Raw genomic sequence first — 20,178 nt, 5'->3', positions numbered from 1 at the left:
TGTCTTCTCATTCTTTCTCTCGATTCTTTTTCTTTTGATTCTCTCTCTTCTCTCTATTCTATAGTGCTACTCTCACACATACATTAAGAAAACTCTGATCAAAATCATGGCATTTTACCACGATTTCGAGCAGTGTTTTTGAACGCGTTTGACAGCCCTTTTTAGCACACCGCATCACTGTGATGTGTGATGTACGTTAAAAAATGCGAAATCACAAGAGAATAGAGCAGAGAGCGCTCGAGGGTCTGCGATCCCTATTGAAATCAATAGGAGCGTTTTGCCACGCTAATCGCGGTTAGAAGCCGTGAGTGTGAGTGCTTCCTATGTCTTATGTATTAAATATGTATATTTATATATGTATAAAAACCGCGCACATAATATATTACATGTGCAAATAAGCCCATGTGAATTTGACCTTAAAGCTTGATATGACCCCAATCTAAGGCCGGAGATTCACATGAGCGTATGCGCATTTGTGCGTTGGTTGTTGCATATTTGGGTGCGCAACTATATTTCTTATTTTACTTTTTGCGTGCGCATTTGCTTGTGCAAAAAAATACGCAACGACGCTCTCAGCCATTGAAATGGCCAATAAGTTTCATGACTTCAAAATGTCAAACGCTCAGGAAAATAGAACAGGCTACATATTTTTTTTTCCGTGATGGCATTGCGCCCGCAAAATACAAGCTTGTGAAGAAACCCATCAAAATCTTAGGTGTTCTATTCACTGCATATTGCATGCGCAAATACAGTTATGTGAATTCGGCCTAGGGCAGTGGTCCCCAACCTTTTCGGCACCAGGGACCGGCTTCCAGCAAGACCATTTTTACAAGGCCCGGCAGGGTTGGGCGGGACATGGGCGGGGCTTTGGTTATATGGGGCGGGGTTATGAAGGGGGTTGGAGTTTAGTCCATTCTTATTTAATTATGACATTTAAAATGTCCTGGCAGTACACACATAGGGCAGTATATAATCTATCCCCCCCCCCAGCACACACATAGGGCAGCATATAATTCATCTCCCCCCCCCCCCCCAGTAATTGACAGCCCCCACCCCTCAGTAATTAGCAGCCCCTCCCCCTGTAATAAGTAGCTCCCCCCCAGTAATAAGTACCCCCCCACCCAGTAATAACCATCCCCCCCCCCCCCCCCCCGTAATAAGCAGGTCCCCCCCCAGTAATAGGCAGGTCCCCCCCAGTAATAGGCAGGTCGCCCCCAGTAATAGGCAGGTCCCACCCCAGTAATAGGCAGGTCCCACCCCAGTAATAGGCAGCGCCCCACCCCCAGTAATAGGCAGCCACCCCAGTAATAAGCAGCCCCCACAGTAAGCAACCCCCCCAGTAATAAGAAGTCCCCCCCCCAGTAATAGGCAGCCCCCCAGTAATAAGCAGCCCCCCCAGTAGTAAGTAGCCCCCCCAGTAAGCAACCACCCCAGTAATAAGCAGGTCCACCCCAGTAATAAGCAGGTCCACCCCCCCCCGTAATAAGCAGGTCCCCCAGTAATAGGCAGCCCCCTAGTAATAGGCAGCCCCATCCCCTGTAATAGGTAGCCCCCCACCCCCAGTAATAGGCAGTCCCCCCATAATATGCAGCATTCCAACCCCCCCGGTAATAGGCAGCCCTCCCCAAGTAATAGGCAGCCCCCCTAGTAGTAAGCAGCCCCCCCAACCCATATACTTGCCTCCTCCCTGCTGTCAGCGTCGCTCCCTCTCTGCTTGCCGTGACGTCAGTGTGCAGCCCGGAACGCTTCCTTACCGAGTCCTCTCCTGCGGAACTAACGAGCAGGGGACTCGGGGAGGAGAATCCTGGCTGCACAGACGTCAGTGTGTGCGCCGGGATGAGCGTGATTACCAGCGGGGAGCTGCGCCGCCCCCTCTGGTAATCGCTTCAGTGGTGAGCGGCGTCGGCACGCCACGAGCCACATAACACAAGGCAGCGGGCCGGATTCGGCCCGCGGGCCTTGTGTTTAGAGCAAAATTTCCCGGCGGTGCCGCGGACCGGTGCTAAACATCCAACGGCCCGGTCCGCGGCCCGGTGGTTGGGGACCCCTGGCCTAGAGTACGGACTTTATGCACAGAGTAGCATCCAAGGGCGTTGACAAAAACTGAGTCGTCTGCGACACTGTTGGATTAAAACTAACGAAAAGAGAAAAATCGACAACTGAACTCCCATACGAAGTATTTGTTGGAGCCCGGCGCCCAACAAAGTTATCAGAGGGCGCCTACTTTCCAGTATTCTTTAGGATCAGGGTTATACAGCGTCTATACGGCACGTCTAGATTCTGCGTTTCATGGCGCCGGGTTAGCAGAGGGGAGTGAAGCTGCACTAATTCTCAGCTTGGATGAAATTTATTTTTAATCACAGCGTTCAGTGTATATCTGTAATAGGAAAGTGCTCGGGGCGTTCACAAAGGATCCTCTGATCTGGAGTCTCTTTGGTGTCTCCTCTAATCAGAGAGAGTCGCACCTGGTGACAGAGCAGATGAGTTGTACTTGGGTCTGCTGTCATTTTAATGAGTGGATTCATCTGGGAATTCGACCCCCTCAGAGGGGATCTTGGCATTTCTTAAAAGGACCTCACACTGGAGTATTGGAGAATTGCTTAAATGGCAACTCCATAGCATGCTACAACCATTTGCTGCGGAGGGTCTGCGACTCTATAGCCCAGAATCTGTGTCAGAATCCCACCGTTTGGGACACAAAATTCACCCCTCATCTGTCCACCCAGCACGTCCGCTGCTATAATTGACATGCCGCGAACTCAAGAACCAGGTTCCCGCCATACTCGAGGTCTGTGAGGGGTCTCGGTAGTCACAGCCCAATGGTCATACAATAATTAGGACCTTTGTTATAAAACCCCTTTAAGCAACGTTCACATCATGGATGTTTCTGTTCCCTAAGATTTGATGTAAAATCCACAGCGAAATCTGCGTCATTAAAAGGGTTTACCAAAATTGCAAGTTATCCCCTATCCATAGGCTGATTGGTGGGGGTCTCGCCGATAAAACCAGCCCCAATTTTGAGATCGGAGGTCCTGTGTCCCTTATCATCCTCACTGTGTGGTTACTGCACCCTCTGCAGTGAAGAGGAGACTGAACGGAGTGCTGGTCGCACAAGGGTATCAGCTCCATTCACTTTCTATGGGACCGCGGAGGTATCCTAGCGCCACCCACCCGGGTATTTCTGTCAGGCCCATTGAAACTAATGGAGTGCTGACTGCACATGCTCAAGCAGGACTTGGAAGTCCCATCCTCAAGATTGGGGAGACCCCCTCCGATCAGCAAGTTATTCCCTATCCTATGGAGAGGGGAGAACTTGTCATTTTGGTACAACCCCTTTAAGCGTAGTATGAAGGCTAAGGCGGGATTTACACAAACGTATTTGCACAGCGTATTACGCATTAAATATTTGTACAATATCCAGTGAATAGAACCAATTGCGTATTTTGCGGGCGCAAAAAAATACACAGCATGCTCTATTTTCCTGCACAGGGAAGATTGTATAACAAACTCATTAAACGAATTGCCCATTTTTTAATGAATGGGACTATGGTTGCATGTTCTTTTGCGTGCGCAAATACGTAGTGGTACATATGCGTGAGTTAATGTACCGCGCCTAATTGAAATCCATGTCATAGTCTATCAGCCGTGAATTTCCGCATGCAGATTTCCCGTGACGCGTCTCTTGATGAAGAGTCCATCCAAAATCCACATCTGGAAATCCGATTGCGGTTTCCACCCATTAAAATTGGCTAAATCTGTGCGCCGATTCAACAATACTGCAAGTGCAAAACCGAAGCCGGATCGGTGGTCCGGCACATTGCGCCTATGTGAACATACCCTTGGGGCTGGTGTCGCACGCTGGGCCTCATTTATCAAAACCGTCTAGAAGAAAATCTGACCTTGTTGCCCATGGCAACCAATTTCCCGCCACAGTTTAAGCATTCACAGCTCAGCTTCCATTATACCAGAGGAGTTTCAGAAACGGAAGCTGAGCTGTGATTGGTTGCTACGTGCCACAAAGACGGTGTTTCTTTTAGGGTAGCGGAATTGGCGCGGATGTTCTACAGCCAAAAAATTTGCACCAAAATCTGTACCATTGGTGCAGTTTTGAAGGGGAATCCACAGCGGACTTCACCCCTTCTATTGAAATAGGGAAATCTGCAGATTCACACTTAGAATTCGGCTATGGATTCACACCAAATTCCGCTACGTGTAAATAAACCCCGATGGACCTTTCATGCGGGACAAAATAGGCCGCACCATGTACCGCAAGCCGCGATCAATTCTGCACCAAAATCCACAGGCTACCTGCAGATGTTGATGCGGAATTGAAAATGGCTGCTTGCAATTCTGCGGATTCTGGCGTGAAATTCCACAGCTTCAGATTTGTCTGCGTCCTCCGGAGTAATTCCATACCGCGTGAAAGGTCTCTTTTAGATGGTTCTGATAAACGAGGGCCATTGTCTTTTTTATGTAGAAGTGCCGCATTTTTTGTGTTTCTGCTTCTGGCGGTTTTTGTCACAAAAATGCAGCATCCAGATGTTTGCTGTAGGTCAGTAGTAAAATATGAAATGCCCATCAGACAGCGCACTTTATTGTAGGGGTGTTTTTTTGCAAATCCCAGCATTCTCTTGCTCTGTCAGTGTTTTGCATAGATTTCACCGTAGAAAAAAATGCAACATAAAAAACAATGTATGTGTTGCTGAAAAAAACAGCCGGCATCAGTAAAAAACGCACGGGATTTTTTTCCACTCTACGAATTCCAGAAAAATTAAAGGGGTATTCTCAGAATTGACTCTTACCACCTCTCCATAGTATGGTTAATGAAAGTCTGATTGGTGGGGTTATCACCACTGAGTCCCCCACCAGTCCTGTGCGTGGAGGTCCCATGCCCCCCCCCCTCCAGTGAGGAGGAGTTTGAAAGAGTGGTACTCGAGCATACGCGCCTACGCCAAAATCTGCAGCTCTTCCGCATCAAAAACCACGTCCACATCAGCACCATTGGGTAGATTATGGATCTGATTTATCTGCTACCGCTAGGACCTAACAGGAGCAAGTAAAGACACCAATCGCTGCTCGTTGCCCGCACATGACAACCCCTACTGAACGCCACCGCCGCTGGTCAGGTGATGCAGAAGTAGGCTGTCTGTCACCGGGGAAAGATGGAAGTGTGTAGTTGCGGTTACCAGGTGAAGGCAGCTAGCGACAATTTGTAAGTGTCTTTCTAGTCCTGATAGGTCCTAGCGGTAGCTGAGTGGTTGAAATTAGCTGTGGCTCTGCAGTTGAATCCGAATCAAAAGCCACACCAATGGCGCACATTTTGACGTGTTTTTTTTTTTTTAAATATGGAAATGCTGTGGAAAACCGCCAGCATTTCCACTTCGTGTGAACATACCCAAAAAAGGGGGGTTTTCCCCGTTAAACACATTTACCCCTGTCCACAAGATAGGGGATAAATGTCTGACCGCTGCAATCACATGGGGCATTCAGGTGTGCAGATCACTGGGGCTCCAGCTGTCAGACTCCCGGTGTTCTTCCCCTGCCACAAAGCATCATAAATAAGGCATGCTCCAGTAATATGAAGAACACAGCATGCCTTAAAAAAAAGCAGTCAGCTGTTCCTTTGTTATGTCTGTTCCTGGAAAACCTGGGTGACAACAAATATGGCCTCCATTACAGCCCCCACAAGATTGTCACCCAACTTTTCCAGACCCCCCTGACCAATAAATTGGCTTAATCATCCAGCAATACATCCCCTACTCCTGCATCGTCATATATCTAGGCAAATAAAACCGATTAAAAAAAAATAATAATAATAAATGCCTTTTTTTATTTTGGTGGACCGATGTAAATTTTTGAAAAACATTTTAAAAATGTAACCTATTTCTTTTTGAAGGGGTAAAAAGCTTTTGTTCTGATCCTATGGACCACGGTGCTCCTTGGGTATTGTGTAGCCTGCCCACGGTCATCTCCGCACCTTCCTATAGGTGACCTTGGAAGAGTTAATGACTGATAGAATTTCGGATGTTTTATTGATGGAGCCGGGGAATAGAATCTGGATGAGAGCATAAGAAGTCGAGCTGGCTCCCCCCCAACCTTCCCCTCAATCTCCTTCTGCCTCCTGAGGATAGCAAGCAAAGAGCAAAGCTCTCCGTCTCTCCCTGACCCCTTCTCGTTGGCATTTCAGTTCCTTGCTTTCTATTCCTGGCACAAACAGGCAGCCACACACTCATCCACACAAACACAGCACATGAGAGGGGAGAGGGAGGGGGGCATGCCACCTACTCCCCAAACAAAGGCTGCCGTGCCAGCAGCATCTCCGCACATCCAAGCCCCCGACCTGATGTCTCAATAGACACTGTCAATGACCCCCCTTCGCCCCCAACCTCGCGCTCTCCTCCCCACTATGCTGTCTACTCTCACACCCCTCCTACTTCTGCCTCTACATTTTCAGGCTGGATGCTACCGCGGCCGTTCCTAATTACCTCTTATCCCCAGTGGTTTGTGAATAATCACCGCTGAGAAGCATTGAAGGGCTGCTGCTGAGGAGGATGAAAAATATGAATTGTGCCATTTTTCACGTCTAAGGACATAACCTGGTCACTGTGCTGGAGTGGAAGCTGAGGAAACATCTCAGGTACCTTTCCGTTATCCTCTCTGCTGTGTATTTCTATGTGTTTCGGGTTATTTTGATGCTATAGAAGGGGGAGGAGATGTGTGTGGAGGGGTCGGCGGTCTTCGTAGTTGGCTTAGTGGTCAACGGTTGGGATGGTCAAGGACCAGACCTCATGACTTGGAAGTAGAAGGACCCTAAATATGGAGGTCCTATTCTTCTACTGTGGGGCTTATGTGGTTGTGGACTGACCCTATAGGTGACACCTGGAAGTTCCCGCACTCAATGTCCTTGTTTGTAAACCTTTAGCTTGCACCATGGGCAGTCGATGAATATGGTGATACTTGGAGTACAGTGCACGTTCTTCATCCTGCGTGACATCGATGTACTGATAGCGTTATAGTTCTGGTGCTGCCTAACTGGATCCTTTAGGTTAGGGGTTTATATCGACAAGGGGCAATCGCTGATAGTAATAATTAGAAGTTAAGGAAAAAAGGTTATTTGTTCTATGATTGCCGATTCGGTCATTGGGAACAAGGGATGGGTACAAGACTTATGTTTCAGTGCAATTTGATGAACTAGTCCCCATTTTTGTGGTGGTCATTTGTCTACCTTGACATACAGATGTGCATTGGCATGGGGTTGGGGCTTGGTCACCCATTCATATAGGAACCCAATTCTAGATGTCGGATTCACTGCAGTGGTCCCGGACCCATCAAATAATGTACGTCACAGAGAGAAAATCTCTACAAACAACCCTTATAAGTTACGTCCCTGGAAAGGAAGTGTTAAAATTTGGCAAGTCATTAGGGGATAGCATCCATCATCGGTGCTCTTCCATTAACTCTTACGTGGTCGGCAATAGGCATTTGATGAATTAGGTGCTGGGGGGAACATGATTAGGAAGGGAAAGGGCTGCGCTGTTGCCTTTACGACTTGAGTGACAACATTAAAATAAATTGCACCTGCCTGAATCTCCCCCCTAAGACAGTCCTCCCAGGGTGATGATATAAGAGCCACTTAACGTGTCACTGGGACATGACATCATTCTTCCTGTGCTCTCTGGTGCGGTCACATGACCTTCTTTATTGGTCGTAGCATACAAAACTTTTTTTTTTTTTTATACCCTAATGGACTCTTAATCTATTACCCCACTCGTTAGTCAATATTACCTATAGGACATAGGATCAGGCTCTTAGATTTTTATGTATCACTAACGCATATTACCATGCCCTGAAATGCGTCACCTCCAGTTCAGCATAATACCGTGTCATGTTGTTGACCTGAAATGCGGCTGCATTCGTGTCTTGTTTTTCACTTCGACTGATGGACGCTTCAGCATCTGATGCTTTCAAATTAACTTGAAGCTTCATATCCCTCCCCGCCCCCCCCCCTCCCCTTCCGCAATATATCGCTCTGATTTACTAAGTGGGTTCTTCATGCTGTATTGAGAAACCGGAGCTTTGCACAGAAGGGGTTAAATCATGGTACCCCCTCCTCCCCTTCACCGGTAGTTAGATTGCATTTATAGAACAGACATCCGTTAGCTGTACACAGCCCTTGATCCCGGGGAGATTAGTGTCTCATCTTCCCAGTGCTGACACATGAAGGACTCTAAAGATTCTATAGATTGTCCAATATCAGCATTCCTTTTCAAAGTCTTGTATCCTAGCAACTGATCACGGTGCCAAAGAGCTCCTGACCAGCGTCGAGCTGTCCAGATGATGGCACATGGGCCATATGTGAGTGCCCGGGGCATTTTTATGCCTCCTTTAATATTGCATGCCCCCTTCGCACCACATTGTTTTCAGCTCTCATCCCTGCTTGAGGGTGTAGGCTCGGGCATTCTCTTCCCTGAGTACCTGCTATTTGCACCTTCCCCTGTTCTTCTTCTGAGATCGCCCATGCCAGGCACCATGTTGGGGTCCTATATTTAATGGGCTAGTTCCAAAGCCCTCCGTAATTAAAGATCTAGCATGATGACCAATAAAATATCCATCCGTTTATATTCAATTTTTTGTAAATTTGTTCACAATGTTGAATCCACGTTGGATTTTTTTTTAGTATGGATTTCACGTCAAATGTTGTGGTTTTACCGCAGATCCACACGCGCAATTATCTCCTTTCTCGATACGAATTCTGCGTGAAGAAGGGACATTTCGCTTCTATTTTTCCACATGAGGATATCAAATCCGTGTGTGGAAAAAATCCACGACTGTGGCGTGAATTTCCATTAGGTCAATAGCAGACATTTAGGGTGCAAATCATTTGCGGATTTGATGCGAAATCGGTATGGATTCTGCTTCAAAACCTTGGCAAAATCTGCTTTGCGAGCAAGGCCTTACAATCCCTTATTGCTCTGGTAAAACTTCATCCTGGTCCTACTGATTCATGAATGTAATGGTAGAGTGATACCACCAATTGAGCTACTGTGACACAGGCAGAGCGGTTGGGGAAGAGGGTTTTAATGCTGCCCCTTCTACACAGCACGTTTGTTGTGCGAATCGCTCATTAGATCGTGTATGATAATTGTACTGTGTGAACGCTAATCTGATCATTCATGCAGACCTAAAAATCATCATTGGTCTGCCATCGTTCCTTGTAAACAGGAGGTCATTCATTTATGAACAACTGCCTGTTCACTGTGAATGCAGCAGAGCGGGCCGGAACGATCTCCAGCTGCTCCGCCTCCATTCACTGATCGATGATCGCTCCTGTGTGAAATCACAGCAGCAATCATCGCTGGGATGTCACTGAAGTGTCCGTGTAAAAGGGACTTAGAGGGAACCTGTTTTTACAATGCAGTCTAGGATAAACCTGTAACAGCGCTGCTAATGAGATTTCCTTATCACTAATTAGTTCTGCGATCTGTGCCTTGGTACCTTTACAATCTGCTTTCAAAGTTTTCCCGCGCTGCATTAATATGAGTTGAAGAGAGTCAGATTGTTCCCTCAGCGCCGTGCAAGGCACACCCCTGCTATTGATTGGCATGAATACTGATTTCCCTTCTTCCCTGTAATCTTGCACAGGCGCCGTAGCAAACCTTGCCGATTCCCGCGCACCTCTGCTCTCCCTTACTTGCTGAGACTGCAGCGGCGTACTGCGCATGCGCATTGAGGATCGTCACTCCCACAGTCATCTGACCTCGGAAGCAGTGGGAGTAATGATCCTCAAGGCACATGCGCAGTAGCCGCTGAAGCTACTGCTACGAAATGACAGCTAAGTGCGCAGGAAGGGTTTGCTACAGCGTCCACGCGGGATTACAGCGAAGAAGAGAAATCAGTAAGCATGCCAATCAAGAAAACAAGAACGTGTCTGGCGCAGCGCTGGGGGAAACTTGAAAATAGATTGTAAAGGTACCCGGTCCGGATTACAGAACCAAATAGTGATAAGGAAATCTCATTAGCAGCGCTGTTAAAGGTTTGTAACAACATAATGACAGGTGGATGAGATTTCTCAGATTCGCCGGTCGCAGCATGTTCATTTTTTTTCTTCTTTTGCTGCGGCCGCGCTCTCCTCTATGGGAGTGCTGGCTGCAGCAGAAGAGCAAGCGGCCAGGCCGCTTCAAACCCCGCCGCTAAGTGCCGCGGGTTTTGAAGCGGCGCTTCTCCAAGCGGAAATCTCGCGTTTTTTCGCTGCGGCATGTGAGAACCTAGGCTAATACTTCCAACATTCTGTACTGATTCATTTCATAATATAGCTATGTCTGATAAATCTATATAGACATAGAGGTAAATGATAAAATTTTGCCTGCCGGCAGTCACCACTAGAGGGAGCTCACTGTATCCGCATTATACATTGAATTTACTAATACATCTGTGTCTGCAGTAAGCATTCCCTGGTGGGGATACAGAAAGCCTGAATTTTATCATTTACCTACATGTCAATAGGGCTCAAGGAATTGTCATTTAAAGTCCCTGCGAAGTCTTTGCGCACACCAAAAGTGACTCTTTTTCAAGACTCTGTGCATATGCTCTTCCATAGAGATGAATGGGACGCGTGGGGACACCGCAGGAATGGGGATCCCCCCCCATCCTTTCACCTTTGAAGGCGATGACAGGCATTTCCCTCATTGGTTCCTGATAAAACGGTCCAGCTTACAGTTACATTATAGACCCATTGCTTGGATGAAGCCTGTTTGCAGAGTATTGACGCCCACTCGTAAGCTGAGCCACATGATTGCAAGATTTGTAAGGGGTTAACATCGCCCATAGCAACAATATTTCTGCTGCTAGGAACATCAGGATCCCTGTCTGCCTAGTGTCAATCTCCGAGTCTTCTGCAGCAATGGGGTTAATGGATTTGGCCTTTAGACCGCCCAGTGTAAAGGGCAGCTGCCGAGGCAGTGCATGGTAAGCCAAATTCAGTTCCGGACTTCCCACCAGTCACCCAGGTTGTATTTCAGTTGACAGAAAATCACTGCCCTCTTCAAATGACTTACAAGAATCCCTCCCGCACCGCCATCACATGAAGAGTCCTAGCATCTGCTATCTTAAAGGGGCACTGTCTCTTCTCCGGATGGATCTGTTTTAGCACATAACTATACATAATTCACCACAATATACCAATTCTGGAGTTCTCTTTCCTTAGAACTGTGCATCGTTCCTCTGTTATTCTTCCTGGAAATCTAGAAAGAAATTGACAGCTGGGTGTTGCTAGTTGGGGGTGGGTCCCTGTGTAGTCTGACAATGTCCAATCAGTGCTGACTAAGAGACGCACCTCTTTGAGAAGGGAAATTGTAACAACCAGTTGTCCATTTTATTAACAAATGTTCAGGAGGAATAACAGAGGAGCAGCACCCCTGGGGGATACAAGGATTTACTAAAACACATATCAGGAGCAGTAACTATATATCAGGAAATTGGAGTGCAGCTAAGACCCATTTTGACTATTTTGGGGTTGCCTTTTTTTTGCACCCCCGTGTTCACTCATTTCCTCGAAGTATTTGCCCCTTTAAGCTCCGCCCCTTTTCCATGTGTCTGTAGAGGTTTTGCCCCATCATATGTGAAAAATGGTGGAGGGCGTTCATGGTGATCAACCACCTGGAACATATAGTCGTTAGCCTGGACCTCTGTTTCAGGGAAAGCTGGGTGACGACCAATATGGCCACCATGTGGTGGAGAAACCGTTTCCACGCAGGATTTCATTCAGCTTTCCTGGAGTCCAGAATGGCAGCTGGAGATATGTTACGGCATTTCTAGGCAGATGGGCCATTTTACACCGTAGGAAAGTGTTACCCACGTGGAAACCATAATGGCAGCCATATTGGTTGTCACCCAGCCTTTCCAGAAATAGTTACAGGATCCCGGCGCCATACTTTTATGAAAGCAGTCTAAAAGACAGTCTGTCTTTGTTGCCCATAGCAAGCAATCATTTCCTTGGCCCACCCTGTATAATGAAGGAACAGCTCTTTGGGGCGACTCAAGGACTTCATCCATGGTGATTAAAAAAAAAAAAAAAATTTGGGAGGGGAAATGCCCTTTAAGGGCAAAACCTAAACACGGTATCATGCCAGGCAGACGGGTAGACACGCTGCCAGCACGTAAGTGTTCAGACGAGCAGCATCCTTTTCCTGGCTGTGATTACCTCTGGTGGCCAAGGACATCAGCGAAATGATCCACACATTAATTAAAAATTATTAGATCTTGATTGAGCGGCTCCTGCATCACCTCCGCAAGGAAGGAGAAGGCGAGACGAGAGAGAGAAGGAAGGAGACTTCTCCATGCCAGGCCCATGGGGGAGATGGCTTCATCCAAATGGACGAGGGCTTAAAATATCACAACATATTCTCCCCCCGCGTTGTAAAACCTGAAAAATTAAAAATACTGCAAAAAATTCCAAAATTTAAAATAGAAAATGTTTTGTTTTTTTCCTTTTTTTTTTTTTTTGCCGCTCAAGGAGTAAAAAATCCCCCTGAGTCGTCCCCTCTTGGACTAGAACTCCTACAGCAACACATTAGGAGGCGTCTGGTGGATCCTCCAGCCCATCTGGCTGCTTGCCCTGACATTATAACACCAGCGGATGCTTCTTACTGCTGTTCCGGTCATAAAGGCTCTGCAGAACGTGGCTCCATTAATCCCCAGCCCCGCACAGAGCCGCAGATCTGCAGCAAGAAAAAAAAAAGGCCTTGTTGTCTGGAGAAGGTCAATCCTGCAAGTTTAGAGGGGCGGGAGGAGCGGGCAGTAGGGGTCTTGAATTGTGTCCTTGCTTTGGATTAAAAAAAAGCGAGAGAGAGTGGCATTGCCCATGCCGCCGCTGAGGGATGAATAGGGAGGAAGCTTCAGGGAGCAGGCAGGAAGGCACCAGCAATAGGTTGTCCAACTAGGGCACTGATATTTGCCACAAAGGGTGCAGGTCGGAGACCGGCATCAAATTAGTAGTGCGGATATCCCGTAACAGAAGGTCGGGTTTCTATAGTCTGTCATTAGGACAGGTGAGCAAATACTACTGGGGGCATTGGGTGAGAACGTGGTTGTTGATGCCATAGTTAGTGAGGTGAGGGACAAAGGTATAGCATTGGCATCAAAGGCCTCAATCAACCCAAGATCACGGCTAGTATAAATATGGTGTCATCACTTGGTAACATCAACTAAAGGGAAACCCCACGGAAATGCTCATGCTAGGGTCCTCCTTTGGGGATTGTGGCCAACCCCTATGGTAGCATGTCCAGTGGTATCAAAAAAAAAGGGAAACCCAACTGAAAAAACTCATGCTAGGGTCCTCATTTGGGGATTGTGCCCACCCCTATGGTAACATGCCTAGAGGCATCAACTAAAGGGAAACCTCACTAAAATACTCATGCTAGGGTCCTCATTTGGGGATTGTGCCCATCCCTGTGGTAGCATGCCAAGTGGCATCAACCGAAGGGTAACCCCACTGAAATACTCATGCTAGGGTCCTCATTTGGGGATTGTGCTCATCCCTATGGTGGCATGCCAAGTGGCATCAACTAAAGGGAAACCTCACTGAAATATTCACGCTAGGGTCCTCATTTGGGGATTGTGCCCAACCCCTTTGGTAACATGCCAAGTGGCGTTAACTAAAAGGAAACCCCACTGAAATGCTCATGCTAGGGTCCTCATTTGTGGATTGTGCCCATCCCTGTGGTAGCATGCCAAGTGGCATCAACCGAAGGGAAACCCCACTGAAATACTCATGCTAGGGTCCTCATTTGTGGATTGTGCCCGCCCCTATTGTGGCATAACTCGGTGGCATTAACTAAAGGGAAATCCCTCAAAATAATCATGTTAAAGTCCTCTTTTGGGAACTCTGCCCAGCATGTTGGATTATACTGGTGACTGTGGATGGGTTCCAGCAAAGTGGCATCGATAAAGAACAGATGGAAGTAGCTCAGGGGTCTGAGGGTCTGAGTATGGTGAGTTGAGAAGAAATTCTAGACGTCAGTAATGGGATCTGTTGAGAATAGTGCGGTGTCAGACCTTGAAACTATACCCTCAGCACCAAATCCCCTAAGGGTGGCCCAACTTAATGTCATGGGGTTTGGGGGTACAAGGAGGATATCCTATCATTACATGAATCTGGATGCTCAGGATAAACAGCGCTATTGCTTTCCTCTAGCTGTGCGTCATTAATGATCGTGAACCAGGGAGCTCAGGATGAACACAGCCTTTGATCGGCTCTACCTGTGTGAGTGTTGCTGACAATGAATCAGGAGGCTCAGGATGAAAAGTTCTATCGCATAGGGAGTGCTACTGCCACTGGAGGATACACCGGCTGGCTCGCCACAACATAGGTGTTATATCTTAACGTTTGTATGCAGGGAGCATCTATGGGTGCACCATCGCTTATCAATAAAATTCATGCTTTATTTCATATTTTGCCATTTTCATTGACTTTTTATGTCTCCCACAATTCCCAGCACTTGGGAGAAAATGTTAGCTCTTTTTCAAGGTTCGCAAATAGAATTTTAGAACTCCAGTGAAGACTGACACCACACAGACAGATGAGTAGAAGGGACCCTGTGATGACTGCCATTAGTAGCAGTCGCCCAGCATCTCTAGTCGGTCTACAAGGACTGATCTTTCCAGGTCATTTGTCTGATTTTCAGAGGAAATGCTGTAAGAATCGGGATTACATCAATAATAGATCGTAGCGTAATAAATCACACAATTATACAATGCTGACCTTTATTTTCTGGCATTTATATAATGGTACTGCCCATGCGATCATCATATTTTATCTGCGCCCGCACCTAATGCATGATCTGTCAGGGCCGTGCTCTTGGCGAACATGGCGCTTCGTACTGTGGCTGAATTTACAACAACAAGTCTAGTGCTGCCAATACACAACCTTGTATGGGACAGGGGCGTTCACTGCGTTCTGGGGGTCCCAGGGTGGGCAGATGATCTATGGCCAGCCCGGGGGTGAGGTCACAGGAACCGTTGCATGGCTACATAGTAGTGTGATTGGGAGATATAAGACATTCTGGTTGGGTGAGATGTATCACCGCATAATTAAATTTACCATTCAGGAGTATGGGAAAGCAGGGTGATTGCATAAATATCTGCCAGTTCAGCTCTGATGGGGTTTATCACCCAGCTTTTCTACAATTCTGCCTTGTTGTAGAGCAATATTTTTCCTCATCCTATATCGTTACCCATTTGGCTGAATTGCCACTCAGACTCTAGGAAAGTTGGGTGACACCCACTGTGAAAGTCTAAATGGCGGCCGTATTAGTTGTCACCTAGTTATCTTGGAAACGGACGTAAACCCATTTGACATCGATTCGGTCTAATTAGATTGCAATACATCTCCTGTTCTTAAATTGTTGCATAATTAGGGTGAATGGCCACTCAGAACTCTAGGAAAGCTGGGTGGAGCATAGAAATACTGAAATAGTGACCATTCCATTTTCCTGCTCCACTTGAGTGTGGATCCATCACGAAATCCGCAGCATATTTTGAGCAGTGGATTTTCGTGCGGATTCACACCAAAATCTGCACATTTGGTGCCGATTTTGACATGGATCTGCAGCAGATTTGACCCTTTCCGTTGAAGGGGTGAAGCCTGCAGCAGATTTGGCGTCAAACGCCACATCAAAATCCGAAGTAATGGTGCAAAAATTGAGGCAAATTTTGGTGCAAATTTTCTGCGGCGGATATCTTATAAAAGCTGTCAGGACGCTGGAAGGGATGCTGTAGTAGATGGATTGGTAGTCACTCAAAAGCTTGGGAAGCCCAGGGAGGAAGGGAGTGGGGCACGCTTTGAAACCTGTAATAGTAGCCATAGTAGTTGTCACTCGGGACATTAGGAAAGCTGGGTGAATTTTTTGAACGCTTTAAAGATGATTGCTATTCCAGCCTTTAGGAAAGCTGGGTAGACTCTAGGAAAACTGCAGATGGCCATATTGTTGGTCCGTCGGGACTAGGAAAGCTTTGCCAGTAACTGATGTGATGTTCCCTGGATTCGTTAGGTTCGGCAGAATCTCTGTAGTATCTCCGCACCGCTGGCCGCCGACGTGTGGAGCCGCAGCATCTCCAAGTTCAAGGTTTCCTCCGTCGATGTGGCGTTCTCAAGGTTAGAATGACCCGAATGTCATCTTGGCCCGACAACACAGATAATCGCTGTGTATTATTCATGCGGCTGCTGTCATCGCAGAGGAACATAATGTTACATAATGGGAGGGATGAGGAAGGTGGGGGGCTAAGGCATACGGGGGATTCTTCTGGATCTAGTCTACTTCTACATATAACCCCGTAGATCCTGAGTCGTGAAGCCTCTCAGCCCCAGCGTCACTTACTGTTGTAGAGAGACCTTTGGGCCCCCAGACCCAAGATCCTCTGCAACTCCTATAACTACTCAAGAACCATCTGGAGCCCACATCCGTCTTGGATCCATAAGGCCTTATGCAAGACTCGGGCGCAAATCGCATCTTACAGCACTTGGACATCCATCCGTCTGCGGTATGATCGCCATGGATCCTGTACATTGTATGTCTTAGAACCCTTGTACACGGAATGACGTGTCAGATGCCCGACAGTCGTCCCAGCAATAGACGTTCCTGTGCACAGGAACAAGCATTGCTCAGCGAATGGAGGGGATCATTCCAGCCTGTCCTCCTCCATCCACAGTAAACAGGCAGTTGGTCATAGATGAATGACTGCCTGTTCACTGGCTGATCTGTCTTCAGTTTTCATGCCTGCAGAAACTGAATAATAACAAAACGAATTCTCGTTCGTCGTTCATTCGGTGGATGCCTTTACACTGAGCAATAATCGTTCAGATTCTCCCTGGATCGCGGGACTCTAAATAATTGATCAACACGTGTAAAACGTCCGTGAAAGCAGAAAAGGAAAGCAATGCTACCGTGTTTCCCTGAAAATAAGACTCTGTCTTACATTAATTTTTGCCCTAAAAGAGGCGCAGTGTCTCATTTTCAGGGTATGTCTTATTATACTTAACTAGCAGGCCCGGTCCAGATCCCTCCCGCCGCTCTCCGCTTCTTGCAGTCCTTGGCCGCCTGCAGTTCCCACCTCCAGGAAATGATGGCTCTGATTGGCTGAGCAGCGCTCGATGAACCAATCAGTGCTGCATTCGATGAACCAATCTGATGGCTGCGATTTGTTCATCGAGCGCTGCATTGATTGGCGGAGCAGCAGTCAAAGAACCAATAACAGCCATCGCGTTGTGAAGGTGGGGTTTATGAATTGGCTGAGCCACGGCATTGTTTGGCCAATTCATAAATCCTGCCTCCACAATCCAGGGCTTATTTTCGGGGTAGGGCATCTATTTCAGGTTTTGCAGATGTATCGCACTTTACCTATATTCGTCCCCAGTTATTGTGAATCGCAGGCTGCCTTTGTGTCAGCAGCACCATGGTGCCACCTTCTTTGGGGACTTGTTGGAGAAGCGCAGGCTGTGCTGGGATGTGTAGTTCCCCCAGAAGCTGTTAGACATCGCCAGCTTTCCCTTTCTGCATGGTGATGACTGGATAAGAGGCGAAGAGCGGGGAGAATGGAGAAATCATTAGATGACGGATTAGGCGGGTACCAGGTTCTTAAAAGGATTGTGTCTGAATCCTCTATTGATCAGGCTGATGAGGGCAGGTGGACGGGGGAGGACGCTCGGGTCAGGACTCATTATTCCACCCAGACCAAGGAGAAACAAGTTCAAAGCCTCGCCTGGCTTAGCGGCACTATCACGTCTCTGATAAATATCTCACGCTCCGGCAAACTTTACACCGTCGTTTTCATGGCGTTCTGTCATTAGAACGCAGGATCGCAGTCCTTTAATTATGTAAACTGCAGTGATGACTAACCGATATATACGCGTCCGTGTGTTCATACACAGATGAGATCAGCATCCCTGTAGAAAGGCAGCAGAACGGTCACGTTGCCACTAAATGTTCTTTTATTAACCACTAAGTGTCCTTTTTATGATTCTGGATGAGGCCCAAATTTTAGATCTAAATGAAATTTGGCAAAGCAGCAAAAACCTTTCCCGCCCCATTATATGGTCCTTAGAGGCAACCTGTTAGGAGAGTCATGCTACTCAAGCAACGGTGGAAATACTGATAGGCTCCCGCCTAACAAACATCTGTTTTACTTTGAAACCCTACCGCGTTTCGGAGAAATCATAGCCTGAAAATGGGCAGAAATGGGGAGAAGTCATCTGGACTGCTTCCTGTCACTTCCTCTTAACTCCGCCCCAGCAGAGCGGCGCAGAGACCTGCAAGCAGATTGGGCAGAGAGATGGCAAATGAGGGGCTCCCGTTCCTAACTCCTCCTTAGACTATGCTAAACTGCAGCATTTAAGAATACAGATACCTTCACGCAGGATGCTTTCACACAGAAGCAATACTTGTCCAGTGAATGGAGGTGGAGCGTGCTGGAGATCTCTAACGGAAGTTCACCTCCATTCACTGCAAACAGGCAGTCATAGAAATCTCTTCCAGGCCAACTGACTCCACTCACTGCAAAGAGGCAGTCATGGAGATCTCTTCTGGCCACCTCCCTCCTTTCACTGCAAACAGGCAGTCATGGAGATCTCTTCTGGGTCAACTGACTCCTTTCATTGCAAACAGGCAGTCATGGAGATCTGTTCCAGCTGTTGGCCTCCATTCAATGCAAACAGGCAGTCATGGAGATCTCTTCCTGCCTCCACCTCCATTCACTGTAGACTGGCAGCCATGGAGATCTTTTACAGCCAACCACCTCCATTCATTCAAAGCAGGCAGTCATGGAGATCTCTTCCGGCCGCCGGTCTCCATTCATTCAAAGCAGACAGTCATAGAGATCTCTTCCGGCCGCCCGTCTCCATTCATTCAAAGCAGGCAGTCATGGAGATCTGTTCTGGCCGGCCGCCTCCATTTACTGCAAACAGGCAGCCATGGAGATCCCCTCCTGGCGGCCCGCCTCCATTCATTCAAAGCAGGCAGTCATGGAGATCTCTTCCGGCCAACCACCTCCATTCACTGCAAACAGGCAGTCATTCATTGCAGTGAATGGAGGCAGTGGCTGGAAGAGATCTCCAGCATGCTCTGCCTCCATTTACTGAACAAGTACAGTCAGGTGTAGCCGTCACGTTAACACTAAACTCCGCCTCCATTCGCTGAACAACTTCCTGTTTACACGGACTGATAGTCGCTTGGGTTTTAGATGCGCTAAAAACCAAGCGAGTCTGACAAATGAGCAATGTCTCTCCTGGTGGACCTTCATACGTGAGACGACTATCGCCGAAAATCACTGTTCGAGTGACTATTCTGGCCATAATCACCCGGTGTAGAGGTACATTAGCCATTTGTAACAAGGGTTCCTGTTGGTACTTCATTCTGTCCGTGGTTTGGGCAGCATGAGTCTCCTGACAGGTTCCATTTAAAGGGGTTGTCCAGGATGAAGAAGACATGGCTGCTCTCTTCCAAAAACAGCGCCACATCTGCCCACACGTTGTGGGTGGTATTGCGTCTCCATCCACTTCAGTAGTCACAATAGACATGAGCTGATGTTTTCGTACATACCACTAATGGAAAGTATAATTGCATCTGGAGCAGTTGCCAGTTTGTCGTATCCCCAGCAGCTAGCCGGTGATCGTGCGTCTTCTCCCAGAAATGATTGTTTGATGGTTGTTTGCAAAGTTTCTGATTAGCTTAATATACATTTTCTTTGGTAAGTAACTTACAATCCTTTGTAGCAGACTGCAACGTGAAAGAGGTATTCCTGCTACCTAAAATATCCTCACAACCACTCTGTCTTCCCTGGTTACTGCTAATTAGGACATGTGACTGCTGCAGCCAATCACTGGCTATAGAGGATCACTGCTGTGGCCAGTGATTGGCTACAGCAGTCACATGATCAGAAACCAGGAAGTACAGAGTGGTTCTGAAGCAATTTTAGGTAGTGGGAAAACCCCTTTAAGGCCCTTAAACATGGTACAGTTATCATGCAAATAACCATTAGATTGAGGGTTTTGCACGATAGCTGTTAGGTATAAACGTATGCAGGAGATGAAGATCAGAGATAAATCATTAGGAATCATTTCAATTCCCAGTAATTATTACAAAGCTTGTATAAAGAGTCTAATATTGACTTGCAGGAATGCTGCCTTCC

General features: G+C 47.3%; 1 protein-coding gene across 2 annotated transcripts in view; it reads left to right on the top strand.

Annotated features, from left to right (window-relative positions):
* The window catches only part of RAI1 (retinoic acid induced 1), a 177,560-nt gene that overhangs the window by 82,979 nt on the left and 74,403 nt on the right, over nucleotides 1-20,178 (top strand). The window contains exon 2 of one of the 2 annotated variants that reach the window (XM_066576682.1): nucleotides 6,455-6,637. The exons of the other annotated variant lie outside the window; for it this stretch is intronic. The gene's annotated coding sequence lies outside the window, so the exon portion shown is untranslated. The remainder of the gene's footprint in view (nucleotides 1-6,454; nucleotides 6,638-20,178) is intronic. 2 annotated transcript variants of the gene reach the window in all.

This window comes from Eleutherodactylus coqui, chromosome 8 (genome assembly GCF_035609145.1).
Source record: "Eleutherodactylus coqui strain aEleCoq1 chromosome 8, aEleCoq1.hap1, whole genome shotgun sequence".
In the NCBI taxonomy this organism is placed as follows: Eukaryota; Metazoa; Chordata; class Amphibia; order Anura; family Eleutherodactylidae; genus Eleutherodactylus; species Eleutherodactylus coqui.
Note: the sequence above shows the minus strand (reverse complement) of the source record. Positions and strands in the feature narration are given on the sequence as shown.